General features: G+C 39.7%; 1 long non-coding RNA gene across 3 annotated transcripts in view; it reads left to right on the top strand.

The window, feature by feature from the left end:
* The first annotated feature begins 10 nt into the window (after nucleotides 1–10).
* LOC143679231 (uncharacterized) overlaps nucleotides 11–14,968 on the top strand; it is a 49,589-nt gene continuing 34,631 nt past the window's right edge. For all 3 annotated transcript variants that reach the window (XR_013173607.1, XR_013173606.1, XR_013173605.1), the window contains exon 1: nucleotides 11–82. This is a non-coding gene — a long non-coding RNA (uncharacterized LOC143679231). The remainder of the gene's footprint in view (nucleotides 83–14,968) is intronic.

Raw genomic sequence — 14,968 nt, 5'->3', positions numbered from 1 at the left:
GAATCCTTAGAGAATGTTCACCCTCAGCACCGGTAAAGGATGAAGACAAGCAGATAGTCTCGGTGCAAAAGCAAACAATTGTGTAAGAATATCTGAAAACTGAGTGAGCCACCCCCACACTGTAGTACCCCTTTTACTTTGTCTACTATTTTTTTTAACTTGGAACGTAATTTCTATAGAGAAATGATATGGAATTTGAGAGAAAAGAATATAAAGGGGTAGTTAAAGCATGCTAAGGTACTTATCTTTGGGGAGGAAGATATAGTTACCGAAAACTTGATGAAGTTTAAAAAAATAAATATTAATTGTTAAGCAATAGCAAAACAAGCTGTAACTTCAAACTCTAAACCAGCAGAGGCGTGGGGGAGGCAGATGGAACAAAGGAAATGTATTACTCTGACAGAAGTCAAGAAGGAGGAAGAAATTAAGGGGAGGGTATAAAGGTGGTACGCTGAAGCCATCAGATAGGCCAAAGCTACCGAGAAGCACTCTGCTAAAGGGTAGCTGCAGTTCTCCATTGACCCTCCCACATGGAAAGCCCTCTGCATCTCTTCTCCTCCAGTCTGGCCTTGGGTGTGGAGACGTTTTCTCAACAGACCGGCACATAGGAGGTGGTGGGAAATGACTTTCAGCCACACAGCTTGGTGGAGATAATTGCACGCTCTCTAGATGCTCTCCTAGAAGCCCAGCTCCCTCCCGGGGAGCCCAAGCACAGAGACCAGGTGGAAGGTCTGGCCACTGCCCTAGCCGAGCCTACCTTCCTTTCCTCCCACCCCAGGAGAGCACAGGACAGGTCAAGGGAGAACCCCGGCCAGTTGAGACTCCCAGCCCAGGACACAGACTATGCGGAACAGAGAGAAGTCACTCCGCTGACCCCACAGAATCAATACACAAGATAAAACAGTTGCTATTTTATGCCACAAGCTCTGAGTTAGCTGCTCACACTGCAGCAATCAGTGGCCGGCAATAGGGTCTGGTTAGGATGTCTTTCAATCTTCTATAATAGGGCTATAACCTATGTACTCTCTAGGTCTGGGTGCTTTCTCCCAACATTGTGTACTTAGGATGGTGCCACTGTGCTACGAGTACTACAGCTCATTCCTTTTCACTGCGCACAGAGCACAGTGCACTCTGTGGTATGTTGTGCTCCAAGCTGTTTATGTCCTATGCCTCCAGTGGGCGTTTGGTTTGTGTCCAGTTGAGGTGGCACTAAAAGTGGAGTTATAGGAACATTCTTACATCTGGTTCCAGGTGTGCATGCATGCAAATTTGATACCTAGGACTGAAATGCATGATTTCAGGTTGTTTGCTAAGGCAGCTGGGACAATTTACACTCTCAGCAGTAAAGTGTAAAGATTCATGTTTCTCCCCAAACTTCGGCATTACCAGACATTTATGCTTTACACCCAGATGGGGTAGGACAGTATGACACTGTGGTGATAATCTGCATTGTACTGATTATTAGTAAAATGTTCGACAGGTACTTGAATTTCCATTTTGTAAAGTGCCTGCTCGTGCATTGCATTGTCTTTTGCACATCCATTTTAAAGCAGTATTTCACTTACTTTCTGGATACTAGGTCTCATCAGTTATGCATCTTTCACATATCTTCTCTCAATCCTTGTTTTGTTATTTCAAACCCTCTTCATGGTCTTTTGAAGAACAGAAATTCTTAATTCTAATATAGATGAATTTATTAGTTTTTCCATTTCTCCAAACAATAATACAGATAAATATTGCCAAGCTCTGAAGAAAAAAAATTCCTACTGTTATATACTGTTTTAAGTATTTTTAAAAAGGAATCAATGTGGATAGCAGTGGCTCAGTGGCAGAATTCTCACCTGCCATGCTGGAGACCTGGGTTCATTTCCCAGTGCCTGCCCATGTTAAGAAAGATAAACAAACAAACCAAAAGGAATCAGTGCAACTTCTTTTATGATGCAAGTATAAACTTCACATGAAAATTAAACAAGCACAGCACCAGAAAAGAAAACCGGTGTTAAGTCTAACTTACAAACATAAGTGTAGCATATTAAATAAAACTCTAGTAAACAAAATACAACAATGGACTAGAAATAGGCATGATAGCCAAGTAGCTTTCTCTCAGGAATCTAGGGATGGCTCAACATCAGATAAAGAAATTGATGTACTCACTATAGAAAGAGATTAAAAGGGAAAAAAAATAAAACATAAAAAGGTGCAGAAATACTATTTGATGATATTCTACATTTGCTCATGATACTCTTATAGAACCAGGGCTAGAGGACTTCTTAAATCTGGTAAAGTATCTTTATCAAAAATTCATGAAGTGGTAAAGTATTTGCACTCGTGTCAAGGTCAAGAAAAGACCTACACACTGCAGTAACAGAAGATCCAGCAGCCACAAAGACAAATAATCAAAAAGTTACTGCTACTCCTGCAAAACAAAAGTTAAAGTAAAATGGGTATCCAAGGCACTCAATCATTCTTTCCAATAAATATGATGATCTACCTGAAAAAGTCAAGAAAAATTCCATAAGCTGTTATAACTAATAAATGTGTGAAGTAGTCTTGAGGTAAACAGTACAACATTTAAGAAAAGCTAAGGGTATTTCCATGGAAAGGCAATAACAAAATAAATAAAGAAATGACAAATATCTTGTTTATAAGCGCAATAGCTAAAAGAAGTTGTAGGAAAACATTTTAGAATTTTAAAAAATCATTATTGAAGGACATAAAATAAAACATCATGTATTGCCTGGGTGGTTTTATTAGTTTCTCAACTGCTTTCATACTTTTGGATGCCAAAAATGAAAAAGTATAAATCCAGGAAAAAAAGACAAGTCACATACTAGGAAAAGATATTTGCAACATGTATTATTACAAGCAAGAATCAATTAAGAATCAATTTTTAAAAGGACATAATGGAAAGATTGTCAAAGGATTTGAAAAGGCAGTTCAATAAAAGATGAAATCCAAATGGCCAATATGTGTATGAAAAGATATCACTTATAATCAAAGAAATAAAATTTTGAATTGCACAATAATCAGTCAGCAAGCATAACATTTTTTTTCAACCTCTGATAACATTGATGAGGGTGTGGGAAAAAGGAAATTCTGTACACTGCTGATGGGAGGCAATCACTGTGGGCAATTTGTCAATGTTTAGTATGTTGAACATGTGTGTGTGTGTGTCTGTGTATTGGCTGTCCAGGTGTGCCAGGAGGCATTTTTGAGACTGCTCACTGCAGTAGTTTTTGAAATAAGAAGAGTGGAAATTGCCTGTCTGCAAATAAGATAATGGCAAAATGAGCCACCTATGAATAAATGTATCAGTAAGAATGACTAGACATGCATTAAATTTATGATAGGAGTTGATAGTGCAATAAAAGTGATATCTACTCCACCTACTTAGGGTTTAAATTCTCTCATAGAAAAAAGAGGCAGCAAGTTACAAACCGTAAATGTTAATTCTGGTAAAAGTGTATGTACATAGACATATATTTCAAAAGAACAGAATGCATATGTCTTAACCAAACGACTGACCTTTAGGAAATAGCATTCTATTCTTTATAGTTTCCAGACGGCTTGAAAATATTAATCTATCTATAAAATGACCATTTTTTACTAGAACAAATGTATGTCTGACTTGATTCGGCCATACACATGATCTTGGCATTTTGGTTAATATTCTTATTCTATAAATCGAGCATATCATTGCTTCTGAATACATGGTGCTCATTGATTTATCACTGAGTCGTGAATTACCTTCAAAGGATGAAGGGCCGTATGCCAACCCTATTGGGAATTCCGCTGAGCAGCTGTTCTCACAGCTGCAAACCATGCATATGGCATCTTCTGCATCACATATTGACTAGGGTTGGTTATGACTATTGTGTTAACTGCTTTGTAAATAAAATTGCCAGCTGTCTATATTCATTTTGGTGTGGTAATGTGCTATGGCTCAACGTTTTTGTTGTTGTTACACAGACTGATGTTCCCCCCTTTGAATACTGATTTCTTTCTGTGTGGGACACATGCTGCCATTTTTAGTAGTGCAGCTTTGGTGATTCTTCAATTAGGAGCTCAATTAATTCGAATACATGTAATGAGCACTCTATGCCATGCACTCTATTGGGTGATAGAGATATAATGATAAATGAGAGTTCAGAACATGCAACAAAGGAGTTATCCTTAGCCTGGCTATGGTTAGCGTAACGCCTACCCATCCACCTTCCAAGAGGAAAACAATGCACTCAATGCAAAGCGTTATGTGTCTTTTCTTTTCTGGAACTTAATGTTAGACAGCTCACTAAAAAGTGAAAGAAAATATTTGTAAATATTAACTAAGTAGAGAGATGATGTGATAAAGTAAAAATACAAGAACTTCTCTGAGATCGTATATTAAATTGGGCTAAAGAAAAGAAAATAAATTTTAAAAAGGATTAAATTGGGGGATAAGAACAGCAGATAATGTCCCTAAGCAGAAATAAACCAGGGCTTTTGAGCAGAGTCCTCAAAAGATGGGGCTCCCATAAGAAATTCCAGGTTGCCTTCCTCAGTGGCTGGCAGAGAGCTGAGAGGTTTTTTTATGCTGAAAGAAAAATGTCACCTGATTTTACAGAGCCCCATGAAGACATTGTCCTAAAGACAGGTTCAGCAGATGTTCGTGAGACAAGCAGACAGGATCCCAAGAGCCTCACCGTGTCCATGCATCTTGACCTGGAACTTAGAGAGAGATGGGGGAAATGAACTGAAGTGCAGCCAAGGGTCCTGATGCCACTAAACCTCACACCGCAATGCTTAGTAAGAGTTGTCTTTGCTCGTTTATCATGACTCTGAGTGATTATCGCTGTTATTCTTTCTACCGCAGCACTTTTTTTTTAATGGCATAGGCAGGCCAGTCTCTGGCATGGCAGGCAAGAATTCTGCCACTGAGCCAGCATTGCGTCGCCCTCTACCAAGACACTTTTTTATGAACTATTTCAGTGTGTTCAAAAGCATTTCATCAGTTACGAAGAAAAGAAAATACACGTTTTCCATATTTCCTTGACAAAACAAAGCACATGTCATACATTCTTATGAAAATGACAGCGCAGTAGAGATACCTAAAAAGAACCATTAGTGATGATTAAGTTTGATTTGAAAAATGTGTTACTGGTTCTGATGCCTCCTTGGTGTAACCAGTCAAGACCTGCGTTTGCAGGAGGGGCGGGTCACAGCACAATGGCAGATACCGCCTATGGGTACGCGGCCGACAGCAGGCATCGCCCCTCTGACACAGCGGTGAATGACTCAACCAAAAAAATAGCAAAGAAACGATCATTTGCTCCTGTAAGCCGTGTGGGCTGATAGGGTCAGCATGAGGCCTCTTGCATCACGGCCCACATGTGACCGGGAGCACTTAAGGGAGGAAGGAAAGCTCTGAGTTATGATTTCAGCCTCACTGAGGGGTTTCAGTTAAACAGAGGGCGCCTTGAACAGTCAGCAAGCAGAAAAGGGTGTCATCTGTCACCTAATATGTTGTTGCACTTCTGTGAATCGTCCATTCTAACAACGTTCAGCTGTTGACCGAGGTGCAAGGGAACTGTACCAGGTGACACCCACTCTGCCTCAGGATGCCATAGTGATTGAAGGAACCGAACACAAGGAAGCAGAGGGGCAGGCCTCTTTAATCCATTTTGTGGAGACAAGCAGGTTTGACAAAAGCAGCCAGAAAAGATGTGCTTCGTTTTTATTATTCCTAACTCCCAGCCATATAGAGGGAATTTGCTCCTCCAAACATCCCTGTATTATTCTTTCCTTTAGCTTTTTCTGTATCTGGCTGTGGATTCTAGGTTTGGAGCATTTTGCTGCTTATCAGGTTATCTACTAGAGACAGCGAGTAAAATTGGAGTGGTGGAATGTCTTTCATTCATCAGTCACTGAAGCAGCATATGGGATGTTGAATATCTATGGAGGCATTGAGTTCTGCTGTAAATAGTGGACAAAATGTGGGACATGGATGATTGACACTGTTGAATAAAACCAGATTTTAATTTTTATTGTCATTAAAATATTACATTAATTTCCTCCTTTTACTATGGATGACTGAAGCATTTCATAGGTATCACTAACTGATTTTTACGTACTTCAGATGATTTATTTCTTTGTATCAGTCTCTTATTTACTGTTATTTCAGTAGCTCTTTTACTTGATGATATTCCTTCATTTATTGAAAAAAACATACTCAGTGGACAGTATGAAGAAGGTACCACAAGTCCAGAATAAAGGATTACATAAGAACTTAAAATATTTTTAAAGAATAAATATGTTGTTATTAATAATTAATATTTGAATATTTTACTTATCATGTCAGCTAAGTGCTCTTCAAGCATTATTTCTTTTAATCCCCAGAACTATACAAAAAGAAATTATTATTATATTATTTTATAAAAATGCAGAGGCTATATAACTTAATCAAGGTTACAGAACTTATGAGAGGCAGAACCTGTCTGAAACCTAGGTCTGACACCAAAATATGTTCTTAATTATTATATGTCAATATCTATCTAAAGAGTGTATCATAAATCCTAAATTATATTGAATGTTCTACCAGTACAGGGTCAAGAATCACTTTCCTAGGCAAGAGCCAACAAGATCTTTGCAGGAAGTATATTTGGGGTTGGAAATTGCTATATTTGTGTGTGTGTGTATATATATATATATACACAAGAGCAATTGTGATAAAGGACCTTCCTATGCCTTTTACCCAAACTTTCCTTCTGAATTTCCAACAGCACGCAAAGAATTCTTGCTTCATTATCCCCCCAACTCGCAAGCTCAATCTTTCTAAACGTGGGCAGTCTTTTTTTCTCTAAGCATGGTTCTTCTCTATGCTGCCTGTCCCTGATCACTTCCCTCAAGGTCACCTAGACTTCATGTGTTGCTGCCATCTCTTCTTTCTTTTTCTCTTGCTGCCATATTTTAACTTCTCAGCCAATCATTGGTCTGGCTCTACTGAGTTCATCTCTCATCTCTCTTCATCCCTCCACTGCCTCCATTCCTACCATAATCAAAATGTTGATGGTTCCAATCTATTGCAGGGGTCTCCTAACTGCACTTTTCCCACCTCTTGTCCAGCACTGATTGCGTGACTATGGCACCATTCTTCAGGATTCCCCACCAAGCCCTCGTGGGATTTGAGAACAAAGAGAAGTTTTTTTCCAAGTTAAGTTGGAGAAATGCTGCATCCTCTATGTTCCCCCTGAAAAGCCGCCATGTAATGTTCTGAGAAGTTCTACAAGAAAGAAGGCTATTTAATGTTACTTCATCCAGCCTTATCCAAAGATATTAGACTACAAAAACTCCATTTTCAATACATCTATTAATGTCACAGAACTGCTGTCCTTTGAAATCCATTCAACATCGTGGAACATTGTGGCTCATTGTATAACATACAGAGACGCAAGCCTTGCTCTCAGGGCCTCCATCTGCTCTGAACCTATCAATTTTATATTTCACAGTTCCAGTTTCTGATTATTCCAAGCTCCTTGTTGCCCCCAAACTGCTTGGACTTGCCAACCTCTGTGTTTTCATCCTTGCAGTTGCAAACCTGCCTAGAATTGACGGAACTTTTTATTTTTCTTTTTTCGGGTTCATGATCCGGGAATCAAACCTGGGTCTCCTGCATGGAAGGTGAACATTCTACCATTGAACCACCCGTCGACTGAATTTTAAAATCCTATTTAACATTATACCACCCAGGAGGCTTTCCTCTGCTCTCTACTGTAAGCTAGTTTTCTTACCTATTTGTGGATTTAATGCTTTGTCTAGACTTGTATCATCTCCAGGAATAAACAAATTAATTCATACACTTATCAAATCATATTTTCAAATATTCCTGAACTGTGGATGATTCAAAAGCAAAAACTGAAATCTTGGGACCCATCAGGATGGTACTGCTGGGAAGTGGCTCTCTCCCAGCTCTCACTTACCCACCTCTCCTCCTCTTGCTGGTTTGCATATGGGTGTTTGGCATGTTTCTATTTTGCAAGAAAGCACAAGCAATCCACTGGAGAAGTTAGATCCACTGTGAAAAGCAAGCTACACAGAAATGGAATGGCCCAACCACAACTTGACCAAGAATAAGCATCCCTAGCTACTTGCCAGAGTGGAAACTGTGCAAAGGTTGCTTGATGCATGTGGTAGCCCCTTCCCTCTGGGGTATATAAAAATGCAACACTCAGAAGCACAGGTGTCCCTCATCTCGGATGTGAAGCAGAGCATGCGGAGCCTCCATCCATCGACCCTGCCCCAAGACGTTGGCCTCTTGGTGGACTGGCCATGATGGGGTCTCTTTCCTTGTCCTTTTGGACCCTTCTAGCTGGGTAAGTAATAAAGCGCTCATGTGCTGGGAGCTTCTGGGGTACATTAGCTTGTGTTCCTGTGATGGTTAAGTCCTGGTGTCAACTTGGCCAGGTGATGGTGCCCAGTTGTCTGGTCAGGCAAGCACTGGCCTGACCACCACTGCAGGATGTTTTCATGGCTGGTTGATTAACCAGAAGGCTGGTTTATTAAATTATCAGTCAATTGATTGCAGCTGTGATTGATTACATGTACAATAAACCAAGGGAATATCCCTGCAAACAAGATAATCCAATCAGTTGGATTTGATCCAATCAGTTGAAGGGAGAAGAGAGAATTTTCACGTTTCTTCAGCTAGCGAGCCTCTCCTGTGGAGTTCGTCCAGACCCTTCATCAGAGTTGCCGGCCTCACAACCTGCCCTTTGGATTTTGGACTCTTGCATCCCCACGGTTGTATGAGACGCCTTCTCAAATCTCTTATTTACAGATCTCTCCTGTTGATGCTGTTTCTCTAAAGAACCCTGACTGAAACAGTTCCCACCATACATTGTTTAGCTCCGCAGGGCTACAGTCATGTAAATGCAAGATGCGGTGCCTGAATTCAAACAGTGGCATTGCACATGTTTCTTGTCCAGCCTTCGGTCTTCAGTGAGGTTTCCAGGGTACGCAGAGAAGTAGGCCTGCAAGAACTTGATTCATTTGTCAGATCATCACAATGAATTCTTCTAACAACTAATACTTTCTAATTCATTTTCACTCCGTCTAATTGAAGGTGGCATCAGTTACCCTTGGCAAATGCAGGCTCTCAATCAATTTTTTTTAATCTTTGATTTTGAGATGGGTCTTTCTGATGATACAACTACTGTTGGGCTGTTAAGAGTATTATATAGGCTATGAAAACATTGGGACAAATTTCTGATAAATTATTTCAAATGTATTTTTAGTACAGCTTAAGCGATGACTCTCAGAGAATAATTTTTCTTAAAAAATTTAACTCTTCGTATAAATTCCCTGAAGTCTGAATTTAATTTTTTTAAATTTAATTTTAGATATAAATGCATGGGGGTGCAAGAGTAGTTCAGTGGTAGAATTCTTGCCTGCCATGTGGGAAGTTTTGATTCCCAGTCTATGTACTCCCCCCAACAGAAAAATTCAACAAATGGTGCTGCAATAATGGGATAGCTACAGTGAAAAAGAATAAAATGTGACTCCCACCACACAGCATACCAAAATCTAAAAATAAAAAGATATATATATATATATATATATATATATATATATATATATATATATAAATGTATATCGTGGCGTTTTAATGTTTCCTGTGACATTTCCTGTAACTCCTGGAAACCAAAACAGCTTCATTATTTGTCTATAATTCAAAGCACCTGTTTATTCATTTTATCACTTCATTTTCAATTATAAGGAACAATGAATTTTAAAATTATGTCCCTTCTCAATAAATTGTTTCATTTGAACTTTCCTATGAAAATATGCTCTTTCCCATGGAATGTTGCAATTTTTATATTTAACTCCTATTCCTCAGCCTATGGATTTTGCTTTGCAGTGTTGCAGTACTTTTCAAAGGAGGATTCTAAACTCTGGAAGAATCCTAGTAACTGCCTGGTATGCTTTGCTGAATGACCACATGGACACTTTTATTTTGCTGTGATTATTTACAGGGTTTACTTCCTGGGCCCTGGAAGTAAAAAGCAGTTTCCGTCCTGTGCTCAGCCAGTTCAGTGTTGGTGCAGACAACACAGGGGCTGGCTCCAGGGACAGACAGATGTATCTTCCTGGTCTCGTGGCTCAGCTGGGAGGTTTCAGGTCTACAAGTATTTCCAAAGGCAGTGTCCACTGAGGACCAGCAGGCTTGAAAAGAGGGTCTTCGGCAATTCTTCAGCCAAATCAGAAAATGTGGGCATTCCTGCCAATACAGGTTCCACAACACCCACTGGGACCTGACACTTACTGTGTATTAGCCATACCTGTAAAAAAGACTTTTGGAACTTCAACAAATTTTACCAGATCCCCTATCATTCATTCTTCTGTATAGGATTTGGAAATTCAAAGCTATTTGTTAAACTTGAAAGATCAATTTACTTAATAAGTGTTAATAGGACTGTAAATCAACAGCACAAAGGAGAAACACTTATTAAGAGTTATGTTTTAAAATGTGATAAAGGTTTCCCATCCGGAGCATATAAAGAACTCCCAAAACTCAACAATGGAATGACTAACAACCCAATTAAAAAGTGGGCAAAGCACCCGCATAGACAAGGAAGATGTACAAATGACTGATAAGCACATGAAGAGATGCTCAATGTCATTAACCACCAGGGAAATGCAAATTAAAACCACGAGACACAACTTCACACCCAGTAGGATGGCCTTCATTAAAAAGACAGGAATAAGTGCTGGGAAGTATTCAGAGATGCAGGGACCCTCATGCAATGCTGGTGGGAATGGAAATGTTGCAGCTGCTGTGCAAAACGGTCTAGTGCACCCCTGGAAGTCAAGCACAGAACTACCATAGGACCAGGCATGCCACAAAGAACTGAAAGTGGGGGCATGGACAGACATCTTGCATGCCAGTTTTCATAGCAGCATCCCTCCAACAGTCAAAAGGTGAAAGCAGCTCAAGTGTCCATCAGCAAATGAATGAACAAACAGAAGGCGGTATACTATTCAGCCATAAAAGAAAGAGGTTTTATATGGGGGGGAATAATAACAATACTTCAGACAGTAGCATCTATAAACTCTGTGCCTGGGTGCCTCTGTGCTTGTGTGATGGGGCAAAGTTGAAGAGCATTTGGGGATTTATGGTGACCTGGGAAGCTAGTTGTAAAATAAAATATTAATGCAGAACATTGTGGCTTCATAAAAACATGTTTTTCTTAGCCAAAAATGTAGATTCTCTATTGTCTCAATCATCGGAACATGGTTTCATTCTATATTCTGCTTGAAAATGTCTATTGATAAGGGAAAAATGGTCCCCTCTGACTTCTAATCATTAGTCATTAGTCAAAGAAGAACCTCAAAACCCTCCCTGTAACTCACACCATTCTTTTCATAAGAAGTTAATAGCAAACATTGCAATGCCAAAAATAGAGCACAAATAATTTGTGCTTGAGTTTTGGGTTTACATTCATGAGAAAATTATCTATAAAATAGGCTTATTTTATCCTTTTGTGTTCTGTGACTCTATTCTAAGATGATAACTTGACACTGCAAAATATTTATATCTAATTCCCCTGGGGTATTAGATGAGTACATTGTCCTCTCTCACCACCCAACTTTCTCTGTGTCAACACATATATTCCTTAGCCCCTAAAATGGAACCAAATTTGCAACTTCATTGGTTCATACTCCAATATAAGGAGGTTGGCCCAATGAGAGGATTTGCTGTATCTAACTCTCCATCAGAGCACCACTGATGAACTACAAGATGCATTAAGAGGGCTGGTGATACAATACTGTAGTACACTGAATGAAGCTGAATGTGAGAATGATGGAGGAGGGCTTGGGGCACAAATGAGACCAGAAGGAAAGATGGACAATAAAGGCTGAGATGGTATAATCTAGGAATGCCTAGAGTATGCAATGATAGTGACTAAATGTACAAATTAAAAAATGCTTTTGCATGAGGAAGAACAAAGGAATATCAATATTGCAGGGTGTTGAAAATAGATGGTAACTCATGTTTTAGAATTTTAACTTATGTGTGAGACTAAAGTAAAAAAAAATGTTTATTTGGTGCAAAATTTATATTTTGACTAATGCATTTCCTAATATAACTTATATAGACAGTTTAATTGAACACCATAAGTACATGGAACCTTGAATAGGACATGAGATCTTGTAGATTTGTCCATAAGGATGCCACGGTAAATCCCAGAGTGATTTGAACAGTAAATAAAGAAGTATTTGCAAACTTCCCTTGGGGAAAATTCAACTTCCCCATTTGGTGAACTCCTGATATTCTCGCAAGCAGTGGGGATAACCGAATCAATAGGCCGAGTCCTCAATCTTGGGGTTTGTTCCTACGAAATTTACCCCTGCAAAGGATAGACTAAGAGTCACCCCCTCTTTTGTTGTTCAAATGTGGCCTATATGTCTCTCAGCCAACATGGCAAGCAAACTCACCGCCCTCCCCCCTGTCTACATGGGACATGACTCTCAGGGGTGTGGACCTCCCTGGCAATGTAGGACAGAAATCCTGGAATGAACCAGGGCTCAGCATCAAGGGATTGAGAAAGCCTTCTTGACCAAAAGGGGGAAGAAAGAAAAGAGACAGAATAACGTGTCAGTGGCTGAGAGATTTCAAACAGAGTTGAGAGGTTATCCTAGGGGTTATTCTTATGCATTATATACATATCCCCTTTTTAGATTAAGGTGTATTAGGCTAGAGGGAAGGATCTGAAACTGTAGAGCTGTCCTTCCTCCAGTAACCATGTTTCTTGAAGATGATTGTATAATGATATAGCTTTCACAGTGTGACTGTGTGATTGTCAAAACCTTATGTCTGATGCTCCTTTTATCTACAGTATGAACAAATGTGTAAAACATATGGATTAAAAATAAATAAGTAATAGGGTGAATAAATGTTGAAACTAAAAAATATATATTGTATAGATGGAAAAAAATGTTAATTTTAAGACCTAGGTGGGGCATATATGTAGGTTCACTCTACAATTCTTTCGACTTTTCTGTATGTTAGAAATTTTCAAAATAAAATATCGAGAAATAGTAAAAAACAAAAGAGTGCTAGTGATAAATCATGTGATTTACACACTAGTGCCTTTGGACCAGATAGTGTGCTTTTTACCACAGGAATTAATGAGGTAGTTCTACATAGTGCTCCCAATACGTGGTATGGGACTTTGGTGCCCATTCTCAGCCCACTTGTAGGAGAGCCCATCTCACAGGCTGCCCAAATGATTGACGCCTGGGAGAGACAGTCACCTAAGATGAAGGAGAAACAGAGTTAGAGCTACAGGTCACGTCCCAAGGAGACATGATGGTCTGAAATGGGTGTGGCATAGGCAAATGTGGAAAGATCTAATAGCTGCTGGAGCTAAAATTGAGGATATTGATTAGTAGCCAAATGTAGTATTAGTTGAACTGTGAAGCAAACTGCCCAAGAAGTGGAGGTTTACTGAGCTTGAAACTAGGTCACTAGCAGAGGACATGGATTCTGACCAAAAGATGAAAAGGAGAAAAAAGGGGTTTGAGAGTAAGGGATGGAGTAATGCCCCTTTGTGTGCAGGGGTTCCAAAAGTTGCCTCTTCACTGCAAGGAATTAAAACTCAAGTGTTTAGTATTCCCTTAAACAGGGCCAGTCAACCTGTTTTCCTCTTCATCTTGGAAGAAGAATAAAGGATTTTCATTGGTCTCCCTCAAGGCTATTTACATGTCCTGATTTTCTGCCACAGCCCTTATCAAAGGATTTAACTAAATGGAAAAGTATAACTCCTTACATTGTCATGTTTATCAGTAACTCTTTTTCAGAACTAAAAGAAGCCCCAAGCTCATTGTTGTTTTGCCTTGGGAGTCCAGGATCGGCAATTGATTGGGATACATTGCAATGCTTTGGCTGCCCTGTCAAATTTGGGGGATTTTGGGGTATTGGAAGCCTTTCATTCCTTGCTTATCCCAAATGTTAAAACCTGTGTATGTTTTTATTAGGAAAAGCTATCCCTGGGAATGGAATATACCTCCCAGCTGGCTGCTTTTGAAAAAATCAAAGAGGCTATTGTGCTGGCTCAAGATTTACAGGGGCTGGATCCAAATGTGTCTTGTGCATTAGATGTGGCCAGTACCAGTACTGGCTTTGGGTGGGGTTTGCGGCAATGGCAACAGCCAAAACAAGTTTCCATTGGCTTTTGGGCTCAGCTCCAGAAAGAAGCTGAACTTGGTACAGTTCCTTAGAAAAACAACTGTGTGTTGCCTATAATGCCTTACTGCAAGTTAAAGGAATAACTCAGCACTGCCGTGTAAAATTGAGAACATCTCCATACAGGGGTAGGTACAGAACCCTGCCACTAAGCCCCACGCTGGCAGTGCACAATTAAGCACATTAATGAAATGGAGAGCTTATCCACTATACCCTCATAAGCACAAATATATCTTGCATGATATCTTAGGACTAGTTTCCTATGTGGAAGCAGTACCATGCAACCTAGTATAGACACTATATGGTGGGAAACTGGGATGATGCAAAGCAGCCAATGGGCTGCATTAAGGGCTGTATGAATGGTCATTGTTCATGAACAAAGAGATGCATTGAATGTTGGTACTAACAATTGGACAGACAACCTGCCTGGGGCTACCCACTTATAGGAAACACCTGGCAGTAGCCAACCCATCTGGAGCCAAACAACATCCATCTGAATTCCATGAATTGATTCTAAATGCTGTAAGCCTTGGTCCATCCCTATTGCCTGATGTTTGGGGTTCAAGAACAGAAGTTGATTTTCTCATGGATTTTAAAAGTCAACAAATTCCTCACCATTGCACAGTCAGAGACAATAACAATCCTGCAGAGAGAATGCCATAAGTGAACTAGGCTGGGTTTTGTGCTAAGCATTGGAGATGCTTGTTGACCAAGACAGGTACAGAGAAACATGCCAGTTGTATCCTG

This window comes from Tamandua tetradactyla, chromosome 4 (assembly GCF_023851605.1).
Source record: "Tamandua tetradactyla isolate mTamTet1 chromosome 4, mTamTet1.pri, whole genome shotgun sequence".
Classification (NCBI taxonomy): Eukaryota; Metazoa; Chordata; class Mammalia; order Pilosa; family Myrmecophagidae; genus Tamandua; species Tamandua tetradactyla.
Note: the sequence above shows the minus strand (reverse complement) of the source record. Positions and strands in the feature narration are given on the sequence as shown.